The sequence below is a fragment of the Salmo salar genome, chromosome 01 (assembly GCF_965601325.2).
Source record: "Salmo salar chromosome 01, fSalSal1, whole genome shotgun sequence".
NCBI classification, from domain to species: Eukaryota; Metazoa; Chordata; class Actinopteri; order Salmoniformes; family Salmonidae; genus Salmo; species Salmo salar.
The window spans coordinates 169,631,890-169,646,936 of record NC_138291.1 but is presented as its reverse complement, the minus strand read 5'-3'; the positions used below and the strand labels follow the sequence as shown (position 1 = coordinate 169,646,936).

At 42.3% G+C, this 15,047-nt stretch overlaps 1 protein-coding gene across 2 annotated transcripts in view; it reads right to left on the bottom strand.

Annotated features, from left to right (window-relative positions):
• The window catches only part of slc25a25b (solute carrier family 25 member 25b), a 48,204-nt gene that overhangs the window by 31,838 nt on the left and 1,319 nt on the right, over nt 1–15,047 (bottom strand). The gene's annotated exons all lie outside the window — the stretch shown is intronic.

The window sequence follows — 15,047 nt, the reverse complement described above, 5'->3', positions numbered from 1 at the left end:
ACAATCACGAGCCAATTTCTAAAGATTTCTAAAGTTGTTTGTGCATGTTCACTGGAATTAGGTATTTTGGCTGTGAAATGGACAAGCAGTACCTGTGACATCTCTCAGAAACTTCTCCTCTCTGAAAGGGTGGCACTATAGTTCAGTGTCAGCCTGTGGACACAGTGTGAACTTTAAAAGATGTGCCAAGTTTGTCAGATCACCAAAGAAGACATGCTCCCTGTAATCTCTATATTCTGTCCTAGAACATTACAGAATTTTGTCCACAAACTGTTGAAATACTCAACTCAAAAATTACCTTTTCCAAATTGAACCACACTTTTCAGTGTCTTAATTACTGTAACTTCAAATGTGCTCACCCACCATGCAAAGGAGACAACCAGTAAATGGCCAGTTCAATCCCTCCACCTGCCACCCCTCCACACATACAAAGTGGTTGCTTCCATCCCTGCGTTACCTGTTGAAAGCCATCAGGGGGCACCACCATGATTAACACTGTGGTCTTCTTCGCAGGTGCACCATCACTCCTGCCCTTGTCATCCCTCGCAGATGTGTCAAGGTCTCCCTCGAGTCCAGTTTTCTTGGCAGTCTTTCCACTGACGGCAACCTCTGCTTCGCTCTCCTCCGGTGACTGGGCTCCCACGGGCTCACACTCTGTCCTTCCCACAAACCATTGGCATAGGGAAGTCCACACACTCTGCAGCATCGTCTCTAGACTGATGCTCGCCTGGGTGCTGAAAAGCCGGTGTCAACACACAATTAGAAAGGTGGGTCAGCCGAGGTAAGAGTGCTGCGCCGGTAGAAAAGAGAATTCACGGCGAGGGCAGGTGAGGACAACCGCAGAATGCAAAAGAGGGTCCTTCAAGTTTCTTCCGCGTCACTGCTTCAGCTACAAAAGCCCCTTTTCCTGTGTGCACTCAGCTGTGCTCCTCCTTTCGTCATCCTTCCTCAGATGTATCAGTCAGTATTAGTGGCACTTTTCTTTCTTTCAATCAACGCACACCGTAAGTTCTTCTCTGCCCAAACAAAAACATAAATTTAGCTGTAGCTTTAATGCAGCCAAATATGCAGGACTAACCTGTTCCAATCAAAACGATGTTATGGGCAAACTCTTAAACCACTAACATGTAACTTCTGTTAAAGACTAAAGAATGATGCACCTGCAACTGATATCTTGAGTTTAGTTCGATACTACCTTGGCTGCATCTCTGCTGCATATCATCTACTGAGGTTAAGACTGAGACAGGAGCTACAGTGAGATTGTCCGTCGATACTGAGCCTGCTAACCGGCACAGAGTAATGCAGTAAAAAAGAAGAGGCTCCTGAAACCTGCATTCTCACTGCAGCGCTGCATCAGCCAATCACAGCAGCCCACACTGATAGGTCCAACTGGAGATTCCCCAGAGCTGGACTCCACAACCAATTAGAATAGAGGATACAACGAAGCAACTCATTTATGACTTGTCATCCTGAATCGAATGGGTTTGTAAGGGTTGGGGGAAGTCTCTCTACTCTCAGAAAAACCTGCTGACTGTTCTTTCCCCTCCTCCTCTTCGATTCTCTCCATCAGAATGTCAGTATCACCGTGGCAACCTCACCCAGCTCTGCATGCTCTTTTCCACTAACACATACTGATCAGCAAAACCTCTTCAACTCTCCTCACTCTTCATCTTTTCTGTCTGCAAAAGCCTATATCACAACCTGCCGTGATTGGCAGTCCCATAGGGCGGCGCACAATTGGCCCAGCGTCGTCCGGGTTTGGCCAGTGTAGGCCGTCATTGTAAATCAGAATTTGTTCTTCACTAACTTGCCTAGTTTAATTAAAGGTTATACATTTTTTTTTAAAGACTGCTCCATCCAAGACACTGTTCTGAATGAGCTTGCACGTCTGAGTATTAGTTTGAATTTGTATTTTTCATTCATTTTCAACTTGAAATTGAAGCGCAGAACCGATTACAGCTGAATCCCTACCATTACTTAGGACTACTGAATTTATTACGATGTCTCCGACAGGGTTGGAGTCAATTCCATTTTTCAGTCAAGGATGTCTCATTCCGTGAATGATTTGGAATGTTGCCCATTAGCTTCAATCATGCCAATACTTTTAAAACATTTAAATCAATTGAATTCTGGTCATTTTCTGAGCAGACTTAACCTTGGTGTCCAGACTTCCCCATGTTGACCTTTTGGCCAGGAAACACATATTTGTTTCCTTCAACACTAGCTGATTGTGCATTGGGATTTTATCCAGAGATAACAACAGAAGATTATTGCAAAGGTCAGCGAGTCCTCCTCATGTCTAGGGACATATCCACATAAAGGATATTAGTCAATTGAAATGAATTCATTAGGCCCTAATCTACTGATTTCACATAACTGGGAATACAGATATGCATCTGATGGTCACAGATACCTTAAAAAAAAGGTAGGGGCGTGGATCAGAAAACCAGTCAGTATCTGGTGTGACCACCTTTTTACCTCATGCAGCGTGATACATTTGTATTTGTATTTATAAGGGATCCAAAACAAAAGATAACAGTACATCATATAACAGAATTAAGCCACAACATACCTACAATACAAAATGTATAATACCACCATAGAACAATATTACAATGTACGTGTGTGCGTGTGTGTAGAGTGTGTGTGGTAGTGTGTGTGCGCGTATACAGTACCGATCAAAAGTTGACACACCTACTCATTCAAGTGTTTTATTTATTTATTTATTTTTAAACTATTTTCTATTTTCTAAAATATCACATGGGATCAGGGAGTAGCCCAAAAAAAGTGCTAAACAAATCAAAATATATTTGAGATTCTTCAAAGTAGCCACCCTTTGCCTCGATGACAACTTTGCACACTCTTTGCAAGACTAAATATGGAGCTGCACAATATTAGAGCTGCAGTTTAACCTACCAACTATGTGTAGACAACTGCTGTGAAAGTATTGATTAAATGTAAAAAATCCCCTCAGATTTGGTTTGGCCTTACTAATGTCTGCAGCCCTGCTGTGCTGGCAACAATTAAGACCAGACTATTCACCTCACCCTTGACAGAACTGATTTGAGGTTCTGACTAGGGCTGGCACAATTACCGTATAATAGTATAACCAACGATTATGGTAGAAGACCATCATGAAAATAAAATGTCTGTCATAAACGTTTAACCATTTTTGTGGAATGAACAGCTGACTGAAGACGGGACAGCCTGGCATTCGTGCAGTTGAGTTTGTGGACGCTTTACAACAAGCAAGGTGTTGTAGCAAACGGTCATTTGGCTGACCAATAACAGTTATCCAAAATTCCATGACCGTCACAGCACTTGGCCTGACCTGTTAATAACAGAAAGAAATAACAGTATTGACAGAATACTACTGTTTCATCACCACATAATCAAATTGTACCTCCCTTATAATTACAGTCCTGATCATATAAAAAAATCTGAATAATAATTTTAATGTCATAGATGTTCCAGGTGTAAATTATATACATAATGCTTATATTCTGACGAAAGGCAGTATGTCCCTGCTTTCAATAAAATAAAGAGTCAGAGGTGGGGCATCCCCTGCTGGACAATATAATAAGTATTTTTATCAGGAAGACAAGTAGCCTGGCTGACGGGACTCGCTCTGGACAGGAGTTTGTTGTAAATGCAGTATTCGCGCAGAAATTGGCTGAGCTTTGATCTCAAGTTGTTTGGATTTGAAAATCCAACAGTTGTATTGGAAGAGGGCGCGCTCGGGGGCTGTGTGTGGTTGTCCATCTGGTTGTTTGAGTGTGAAAGACAGAGGAGAACCAATTCAGTAAAAAAGAACAGCCCCCTTTATTATCAACGCATCGTGCCTTCAACATCAGGAAGACTTGGGAGTCCGGTGTTAGCCAGAATACAAGACAAGAGCCACAAGTTATGAACTCATGGTGAGGAAATGCTGTGAAATCCCATTGACATTCACAGAGATGGAGTGGCTAATGGAGTGAGCTTTAGAGGTTGGCAGAATGATGTCTATGGGTGAAGTTTACCTCAGGGAGAATCACCATGCTTCCTTCCATAATGATCCCTTCAGCCCAAATCTCATTACTGTGAAGGTTAGGCTCATTACTGTGAAGGTTAGCCTACGTGTTGAAACCATTAGCCGTTTCCTTGGCTTTCACCAATTGTCCATTCAATTAAAAGATGCACTATATAATAGGATGCCCTCCATGTTTGCCTCTAGGTGCGCTCGTGAGCCAGAAAGGGTCCCTGAAATTAAACCGCATAACGCTGTAAAGAGGGCCACGTACCCTACTACGGAAAACAATGGGGTCTTGCCATTCCATATAAGCTTAACTTCACATTAGGTCAATAATGCTTATGTAAACGTGATAATAATGTGTTCTAAATAGGCTAACAATCCTGTTTAGAATGGCCATAAGAACACATTTGACTGTTATTGCAATCGACCAACTTAGCAGTTACCCTTGAGGTTGGACAGTCGTGGCATTCATCTTGAGATCATGTCTTCACGAACAATCGTTTCACTCAATCATCCCCTAGTCATTTGAATAAAGGGTATTATACATTTCCTTTGAACGCATTCAGTTGTACAACAGACTAGGTATCCCCCATTCCCTTTCAACGGAGTTTGACCAAGGCAAATTTAGGAAGAAATTATAATTTTTATGGCAGGTAAAATGCATCATATTCTACAGTAAATGGAGGGACATGGACATGCAGTATATGAGAAGCATCAAAGACAACTTTTCTCATACCCATTTTGAGCTCAAACCCCTTGCCTGACCTTCGGAGGCACTTCATTTACAGTAGAGCAGCTAAGCGAAACACACACAAAAAAGCTGAGCTGGCACCACCACACACACACACACTTACAATTACCCAGCTAATTGGACAAGAAAAGTGCATAGAACAGTGGACTTGTCTCAGACTCTGCAGCAGTGAAGGGAGTATTTGTATTGTCCATGCTTGTAATGATTGGTTAAAGTGTAGCATTTTTTGTATTATCGTCAAGATGATAAACTGTAGAGAACGCGTACAAGTAATTTTAAAGCACTAGAGCTTTACCTTTCTTCCAAAACTCACTGGATATCAGAATGACATTTGCAAATTGCCCAGCAGGCATTTGTACATAATTTACCTTGCAAAGGATCAAATGGCGCCGGAGAAGAAGGCTGACGTTTTACATGTCCCCAACCGATTGTGTTTCTTTGTTCGTTTATTTGCGTTGAACTTATTTTGTTCATTATGTGGCCGCTACCGTCTCTTATGACCGAAAAATAATTTCTGGACATCAGGATTGTGATTACTCACCATGGACTGGCAGAATCATTTTTTTCCTTTAACGAGTCTGATGAGCCCGACGCTAATGATATACTGCTTTCTCGGGGACAGGCCCAGATCCCCGTGATTTGCGTGAAAAGGAGGTGGAGAAAAAGGGGCCAAAGGGCAGGTTGCCTTCTGAGAATTCGTAGGCTATCAAATAAACCCCCACTTCCTTCCATTCTGCTAGCAAATATGAAATCTTTGGAGAATAAAATCAATGACCTATGCGGAAGATTAAACTACCAACGGGACATTCAAAACTGTAATATCTTATGCTTCACGGAGTCCTGGCTAAACGACAACACCATCAACATACAGCTGGCTGGTTATACGCTGCACCGGCAGGATAGAAAAGCGGCGTCTGGTAAGACAAGGGGCGGGGGACTATGTATTTTTGTAAATAACAGCTGGTGCATGGTATCTAAGGAAGTCTCAAGCTATTGCTCGCCTGAGGTAAAGAATCTCACGATAAGCTGTAGACCACACTATCTGTATTTTTCGTAGCTGTTTACATGCCACCACAGACTGAGGCTGGCACAAAGACAGCATTGAATGAGCTGTGTTCCGCCATAAGCAAACAAGAAAACGTTCACCCAGAGGCGGCGCTCCTAGTAGCCGGGGACTTTAACGCAGGGAAACGTAAATCCGTTTTACCAAATTTCTATCAGCATGTTAAATGTGCAACCAGAGGGTAAAAAAATAAAATCATAAATTAACAAATAAAATAAAAACACTCTGGACCACCTTTACTCCACACACAGACACGCATACAAAGCTCTCCCTCGCCCTCCATTGGCAAATCTGACAATAATTCTATCCTCCTTACAAGCAAAAATTAAAGCAGGAAGCACCAGTGACTAGATCAATAAAAAAAGGAGGTTAGATGAAGCAGATGCTAAGCTACAGGACTGTTTTGCTAGGACAGACTGGAATATGTTCCAGGATTCCTCCGATGGCCTTGAGGAGTACACCACATCAGTCATTGGCTTCATCAATAAGTGCATCGATGACGTCATCCCCACAGTGACCATACGTACATACCCCAACCAGAAGCCATGGACTACAGGCAACATCCGCACTGAGCTAAAGGCTAGAGCTGCCACTTTCAAGGAGCGGGACTCTAACTCGGTAATCCAGCTATGCCCTCCGACAAAACGTTAAACAGGCAAAGCGCCAATACAAGACTAAGATCGAAACGTACTACACTGGCTCTGACGCTCGTCAGATGTGGCAGGGCTTGCAAACCATTACAGACTACAAAAGGGATGCACAGCCGAGAGCTGCCCAGTGACACAAGCCTACCAGACGAGCTAAACTACTTCTATGCTCGCTTCGACACAAATAACACTGAAACATGCATGAGCACCAGCTGTTCCAGAAGACTGTGTGATCATGCTCTCCGCAGCCGATGTAAGTAAGACCTTTAAACAGGTCAACATTCACAAGGCCGCGGGGCCAGACTGATTACTAGGACGTGTACTGCGAGCATGCGTTGACCAACTGGCAAGTGTCTTCACTGACATTTTCAACCTCTCCCTGTCCGAGTCTGCAATACCAACATGTTTTAAGCAGACCACCATAGTGCCTGTGCCCAAGAACACTAAGGCAACCTGCCTAAATGACTACAGACCCGTAGCACTCACATCTGTAGCCATGAAGTGCTTTGAAAGGCTGGTAATGGCTCACATCAACACCATCATCCCAGAAACCCTAGACCCACTCCAATTTGCATACCGCCCCAACAGATCCACAGACAACGCAATCTCTATTAAACTCCACAGTCCTCTTTCCCACCTGGACAAAAGGAACACCTATGTGAGAATGCCATTCATTGGCTACAGCACAGCGCTCAACACCATAGTGCCCTCAAAGCTCATCAATAAGCTAAGGACCCTGGGGTAGGTAACAACACATCCTCAACACAGGGGCCCCTCAAGGGTGCGTGCTCAGTCCCCTCCTGTACTCCCTGTTCACTCATGACTGCACAACCAGGCACGACTCCAACACCATCATTAAGTTTGCCGATGACACCGACAAGACAGCCTATAGGGAGGAGGTCAGAGACCTGGCCGTGTGGTGCCAGGACAACAACCTCTCCCTCAACATGATCAAGACACAGGACATGATTGTGGACTACAGGAAAAAGAGAACCGAGCACGCCCCCATTCTCATCGACGGGGCTGCAGGGGAGTAGGTTGAGAGCTTCAAGTTCCTTGGTGTCCATATCACCAACAAACTAACGTGGTTCAAGCACACCAAGACAGTCGTGAAGAGGGCACGGTAAAACCTATTCTCCCTCAGGAGACTGAAAATATTTGGCATGGGTCCTCAGATCCTCAAAAGGTTCTATAGCTGCACCATCGAGAGCATCCTGACTGGTTGCATCACCGCCTGGTATGGGAACTGCTCGGGCTCCGACCACAAGGCACTACAGAGGGTAGTGCGTACTTGCCCAGTACATCATCGGGGCCAAGCTTCCTGCCATCCAGGACCTCTATATCAGGCGCTGTCAGACGAAGGCCCTAAAAATTGTCAAAGACTCCACCCACTTTAGTCATAGACTGTTCTCTCTGCTACCGCATGGCAAACGGTAACAGAGCGCCAAGTCTAGGTCCAAGAAGCTTCTACCCCCAAGCCATGAGACTCCTGAACATTAATCAAAATGGCTACCCAGACTATTTGCATTGCCCCCCCCCTCTCTTTTACACCGCTGCTACTATCTGTTGTTATCATCTATGCATAGTCACTTTAAATAACTCTACCTACATATTACCTCAACTAACCGGTGCCCCTGCACATTTACTCTGTACCTGTACCCCCCTGTATATAGTCTCGCTATTGTTATTTTACTGCTGCTCTTTACTTACTTGTTACTTTTATTTCTTATTCATATCCGTATTTTTATATTGCATTGTTGGTTAGGGGCTCGTAAGTAAGCATTTCACTGTAAGGTTGTATTCGGTGCATGTGACCAATAAAATTTGATTTGAAATATGAATCACAACCTGACTAGACAGCCAAACCACCAAAACAGATTGCAGAGCAAATAAATATTTTTGGTCAAAAGCAAATCCATATTCAAAACAGTTTTATCTAAAAGAGGTCAAGGTGGTGGTTAACCTTGGGTCAACAAATGCAGGTTTACTAAGGCTAATATTAAACCAAATGTTTCAGAAGATAGGAACAGACAACAAGGTATTGGGCTCCATTTTGAAGAGGAACAAAGAAAAGCAAAGTCATGCTCTTTATGTGAAAGTGTGAGACAAGATCATAGATAAAGTGGATGTCACAGGCAGCAAACTGAGCGCAGTGTTAAAAATATGCCCCCATGACCTTTGCGTATCTGCAGCCAATAGAGTGGGCTAGCATATCCATGTGGTTGTTCTGGAAAGTGCCACTGCTCTCTGAACAATGGGGAAAAGTACTAGACAATTGTAAGCCTTCACGTGCCGAATCAGTCTGGCAAATGCTCAAAACCACCAGGAACCCAGGATTATATCTCCAATATCAACTATTTCACCCATACAATACAAAACACAGTAGCCTCCATGAAATATAGCGTAAGCTATTCTATATATACACACTGAACCAAAATATAAAAATCGGAAAATAACTTTTAAACTGAGGTACAGTTCATATAAGGAAATCAGTCAATAGAAATAAATGAATTAGGCCCTAATCTATGGATTTCACATGACTGGGCAGGGCGCAGTCATGGGTGGGCTTGGGAGGGCATAGGCCCACCCACTGGGGAGCCAGGTCCAGTCAATCAGAATGAGTTTCTCCCCACAAAAGGCCTTTATTACAGACAGAAATACTCCTCATTTTTATCAGCTGTCCAGGTGGCTGGTCTGACGATCCCGCAGATAAAGAAGCAGGATGTGGAGGTCCTGGACTGGCATGGTTACACGTGGTCTGTGGTTATGAGGCCGGTTGGACGTACTGCCAAATTCTAAGACAACAGAGTATGATAGAGAAATGAACATAAAATTCTATGGCAACAGCTTTGGTGGACATTCCTTTAGTCAGCATGCCAATTGAACACTCCCTCAAAACTTGACACATCTGTGGCATTGTGTTATGTGACAAAACTGCACATTTTAGAGTGACCTTTTATTATCCCCAGCACAAGGTGCATCTGTGTAATGATCATGCTGTTTAATCAGCTTCTTGATATACCAGACCTGTCAGGTGGATGGATTATATTGGCAAAGAAGAAATGCTCACTAACAGGGATGTAAACAAATGTGCAGCAATTGAGAGTATGGAACATTTCTGTGATCTTTTATTTCAGCTCATGAAACCAACACTTTACACGCTGCATTTATATTTTTGTTCAGTATAAATATGACATTTAGAAGACGCCTTTATCCAAAGTGACTTACAGTCATGTGTGCATACATTATTTTTAAGTATGGGTGGCCCCGGGAATCAAACCCTCAACCCGGACGGTGCAAGCGCCATGCTCTACCAACTGAGCCATACAGGACTACATATTAGGCCTAACTAAATGAATTGGGTTATGTAATTTAGGGAAAGGAATTATGTTTACAAAATAAGGAATTTAGTAATGTAAACTAGTGAGATTTTATTGACCTGATAATTTGTCATAAGTCAGAAATTATCCTGTTTTTGACAGATGACAGATAGCGGATGGCCTAAGTAAATGAAATATTGTGTGGCATTACCTAATTCCTGAGCCCTGCCTTAGTCTGGGATTTGACCTAAATTTACTGGTTTCCTGTGGTGAACTCAAATATATCTTTGCTTTGTAAGGCATTTGGACAAGGGGAGCTCACGTGTCCATAAGTGACCTCACATTTGCACCTGACCTCTTATTCAAAAACGTGTTTCTCCTCACATCACTTTGGTGAGATAGCCTCCCCCTTTCCTTTGTTGCCCCTGCCTGCATTTTTGGCTTAAATTATTTTATTTACTTGAGAAAAGTTGTTGTTGCCCTTCATTTTTGCAATACTGGCCCTATGAAAATATGTAGAGAAAAATTAAAGGGGTGGGCAACAGTGCATTCGAAAAGTATTCAGACCCCTTGACTTTCTCCATATTTTGTTGTTACGTTACAGCCTTATTCTAAAATGGATTAAATAGTTTCCCCCCCTAATTAATCTACACACAATACCCCATGACAAACAAAAAAACAGATGAACATTTTTGCAAATGTATAAGATATCTAAATGTGATATTTCAATTGGTATAAGTATTCAGACCCTTTACTCAGTATTTTGTTAAATAACCTTTGGCAGTGATTACAGCCCCAAGTCTTCTTGGGTATGACGCTACAAGCTTGGCGCACCTGTATTTGGGGAGTTTTACCATTTTTCTCTGCAGATCCTCTCAAGCTTTGTCAGGTTGGATGGGGAGTGTCACTGCACAGCTGGGCTCTGGCTGGGCCACTCAAGGACATTCAGAGACTTGTCCCAAAGCCACTCCTGCGTTGTCTTGGCTGTGTGCTTAGGGTTGTTTTGGAAAACTCCAAGCGGGCTGTCATGTGCCTTTTACTAATGAGTGGCTTCCGTCTGGCCACTAACATAAAAGTCTGATTGTTGGAGTGCTGCAGAGATGGTTGTCCTTCTGGAAGGTTCTCCCACCTTTACAAAGGAACTCTGGAGCCCTTTCAGAGTGACCATCAGGTTCTTGGCCACCTCTGACCAAGGCCCTTCTCCACCGATTGCTCAGTTTGGTCAGGCAGCCAGCACTAGGAAGAATCTTGGTGATTCCTAACGTCTTCCATTTAAGAATGATGGAAGCCACTGTGTTCTTGGGGACCTTTAATGCAGCAGAAATGTGTTGGTACCCTTCCCCAGATCTTTCTAGACACAATCCTGTCTGTGAGCTATACGGACAAGTCTTTTAACCTCATGGCTTGGTTTTTGCTCTGACATGCACTGTCAACTCTGGGACATTATATAGACAGGTGTTTGGAAAGGCACATCATGTCCAGTCAACTGAATTTACCACAGGTGAACTCCAAGTTGTAGAAACATCAAGGATGATCAATGGAAACAGGATGCACCTAAGCTCAATTTTGAGTCTCATAGCAAAGGGTCTGAATACTTATGTAAATAAGGCATCTGTTTTTAATTTTTTATCAAATTTGCAACAGTTTAAAACCTGTTTCACTTTGTTATTATGGGGTATTATGTTTAGATTGATGAGGAAAACATGAATGTAGTCCATTTTAGAATAAGGCTAACGGAACAAAATGTGGAAAATGGAAAGGGTACTGAATACTTTGCACTGTATGAGCCCATTCAATCTGGCCCTCGGAAGGTTTTTGGGAAATTATTATTTTGGGTAAAAAAAAAAATGTTTAAACCCTCCAGGCAACTCTTGAACATCTGATAGAAAGTATGCAGACATTATTATGGACCTACACGTTAAAAAAAACGTGTAGGTCCATAATAATGTCTGCATACTTTCTATCAGATGTTCAAGAGTTGCCTGGAGGGTTTAAATGTTTTATTTTTTTACCCATATATATATATATATATTAAAAATAAATAATTTATACATTTTTCTGGCCCACAAATGGCTTTTGCCAAACAAATCGGTCTGAATCTTGAAATCCCGATGTGGCCCTCAAGTCAAAATTATTGCTCACCCCGATGTAGAAACATATAAATAGGAAGAGCCATCTCTTTAAGCTATAGCCCAGTGGTCACCAACCTTTGAGTCAATATCACTTTCACAGTCAAAAAGCTAGCCGAGACCTGCCACTAAGATTTTTTTTTCTCCCATGACTTTAAACAAAATGTAAGCCTATGCAACATTAACCGAATAAAAACTGTTCTGTAGGAATTAGGTTTGGGCAGTAGGCTTAATACAGCATATTGGCTATGCTCGGCCTGCCAATATTGTTCTTCTCAGTCCATATTATATAATAAACTCGAGCTTTGATAACAAAATAGATCAGTTGTTGTATCACTTGCGAGGCACAGCTGAGCATAAATTGAAATAATTTGCTTTTTTATTTTACAGTATTGATGGTACCTGAGGAGGGAGGGAGAGAGCAGCAGAGGGTCCACCTCTCACGGTCCCTGCTCTACCCTTTCCTATGGTGAGTCTGACCAGAGAGAGGGGACTCAGTCTTCATGTTGTTCCCATGGCCAGAGAAAGTAAAATATTTCTTGATATTAAAATAGACACTACAAGCTGCTAATAATGAAAATGCAGGCCTATCAATACACTTGGTTACTCATTCATCGCAGCTGCAGCGCGAGTGGAAGTAGGAAGAAAAGCATTTTATGTTTTGTAAAAGTGTTGAATAAAAATAGGGTTGACAGAGCTGAAGAAACACAGACATGAACGCACTCAAAAACAGCAACTCTTCACTGTATTCTTTGACAGTCTTTCCAGTCATGGTTTTAAAAGTTATGAAATCTCACGTAGGCTAGTATGAAAATTTGCTCTGGGGTCGTGGAAGCTGTAGGCACGGTGATTTGAGCGCTGTAGGCGCACTTGATTTAGCCACAGCGGTCCTGGTTTGCCGGCTAGGCGGAATGTGTCCCTTCAGACAAATGAAATGGTTCAAAATGGGAACACTTTGCCTACCCGGCGTGCAGGGCTTGTGAATCAAGTCCACCGACCACCAACAGAGCAAGACGAAGAAAAATAGAAAATAGGAGCGCAAACCTTTATCGTTGAGCTTTTCTACATAAACGTTTGGTGATCGATCGGGATCGACCGGTTGGTGATCCCTGCTGTAGCCTACTCCTCCTCAGTCCCTCTTTAGTTTTATGTACACTACTGTTCAAAAGTTTGGGGTCGCTTAGAAAATGTCCTTGTTTTTGAAAGAAAAGCAAATTTTTGGTCCATTAAAATAACATCAAATTGATCAATGTCTACACTGTATTTCTGTTAATGTTGTAAATGACTATTGTAGCTGGAAACGGCAGAAATGTTATGGAATATGTACATAGGCGTACAGAAGACCATTATCAGCAACCATCACTCCTGTGTTCCAATGCCACGTTGTGTTAGCTAATCCAAGTTTATCATTTCAAAAGACTAATTGATCATTAGAAAACCCTTTTGCAATTATGTTAGCACAGCTGAAAACTGTTGTCCTGATTAAAGAAGCAATAAAACTGGCCTTCTTTAGACTAGTTGAGTATCTGGAGCATCAGCATTTGTGGGATGATATTACTAGATAAACTAGTAATATCATCAACCATGTGTAGTTAACTAGTGATTATGATTGATTGTTTTTTATAAGATAAGTTTAATGCTAGCTAGCAACTTACCTTGGCTTCTTACTGCATTCGCGTAACAGGCAGGCTCCTCGTGGAGTGCAATGTAAAGCAGGTGGTTAGAGCGTTGGGCTAGTTAACCGTAAGGTTGCAAGATTGAATCCCCGAGCTGACAAGGTAAAAATCTGTCGTTCTGCCCCTGAACAAGGCAGTTAACTCACCATTCCTAGGCCGTCATTGAAAATAAGAATGTGTTCTTAATTGACTTGCCTAGTTAAATAAAGGTATAAAAAATAAATACAAAATAAAATAAATAAAATCGGCCAAATCGGTGTCCAAAAATACCGATTTCCGATTGTTATGAAAATGTGAAATCGGCCCTAATTAATCGTCCATTCCGATTAATTGGTCGACCTCTAGTTTCCCCTATTAATTTATGCTAATTTTGTTACCATTCCGTGTAATAGGGGCCCAATGGGCTTTTCTTGCATTTTAGCGCCCCATTGGGTGTCATGCCGGTAATACCGTAAATCCCAGAATGAGAGAAGAACGGTATGATATGAACATTTGGATACCGCTCAAGCCTAATGCTCTTAAACATTCCCTCTCTTCCCCAGAGCACCCTCAGCAGGATAGGGGGAAACATCCAGTCTTCAGGGTTCCAGTATCTTCAACCTAGCTTCCTTTTCCCCTGAAAACCGGATGTGGGGATCCCGCCCAGGCATTTATTTTAATCCTGCCACGTTAGGTTACCCACAGAGAGCCCCTTGTACCCTCCTGTTCATCTTCCCCTCGTATTTCCTACCCTCTGCTTCTCCCGTGTGATTGTCTCCGAGCACCTGACTTGTTTCTGCCCACCCCAGTCCCCATCTCAGCACCAGATCCATATGAAGGACATGAGTCATGACAGGCTGCCAGTGTCAACTCGCTAGTTCTGTACTTACTTAACAGATATGGACATTTATAGCATGTGCATGCGTGTAGGAGGAAAAATATATTCTTGGAAATGTTAAGTTAGATGGCATCTTTATCTTAGACTGAAGTCACTAAACCCTGGCAGGGATGACATTCTTGAAGAAATAAAATGCGAGCTCATTGCTTGTTTTTGTGTTAGTAGTTTAGGCTAGACACAACAATGGGAGTCTGTTTGGTATTGATGTCCACATCAGCAGACTGACACAAATACCAAATGAAAAAGGTTTAATCCTCTGGCTTTAACAGGAAAAATACAATAACAACAACCCGGGAATAATCGCTTAAGCAGTATTAATGTTCAAATATCGGAATGTGGTTGGAAAATAAGAGTCACCTAATTTAAAGAGGTGTGTTCATAAAGAGGTGGGTTGTACGAGACCTTGGTAATTCACTGGGTATTACTACTTTACTCATGCTTTTCAGAGTTTACTGATGTAAACCACAGCAACAATGTGGGGTGTTTTCTTTAACATGTTATGAAAGGGACAGTCACATGAATGTGATGCTCCAGAGTTTTTGCATAATTTCAGCTAGTAGATTTGAAAGTAG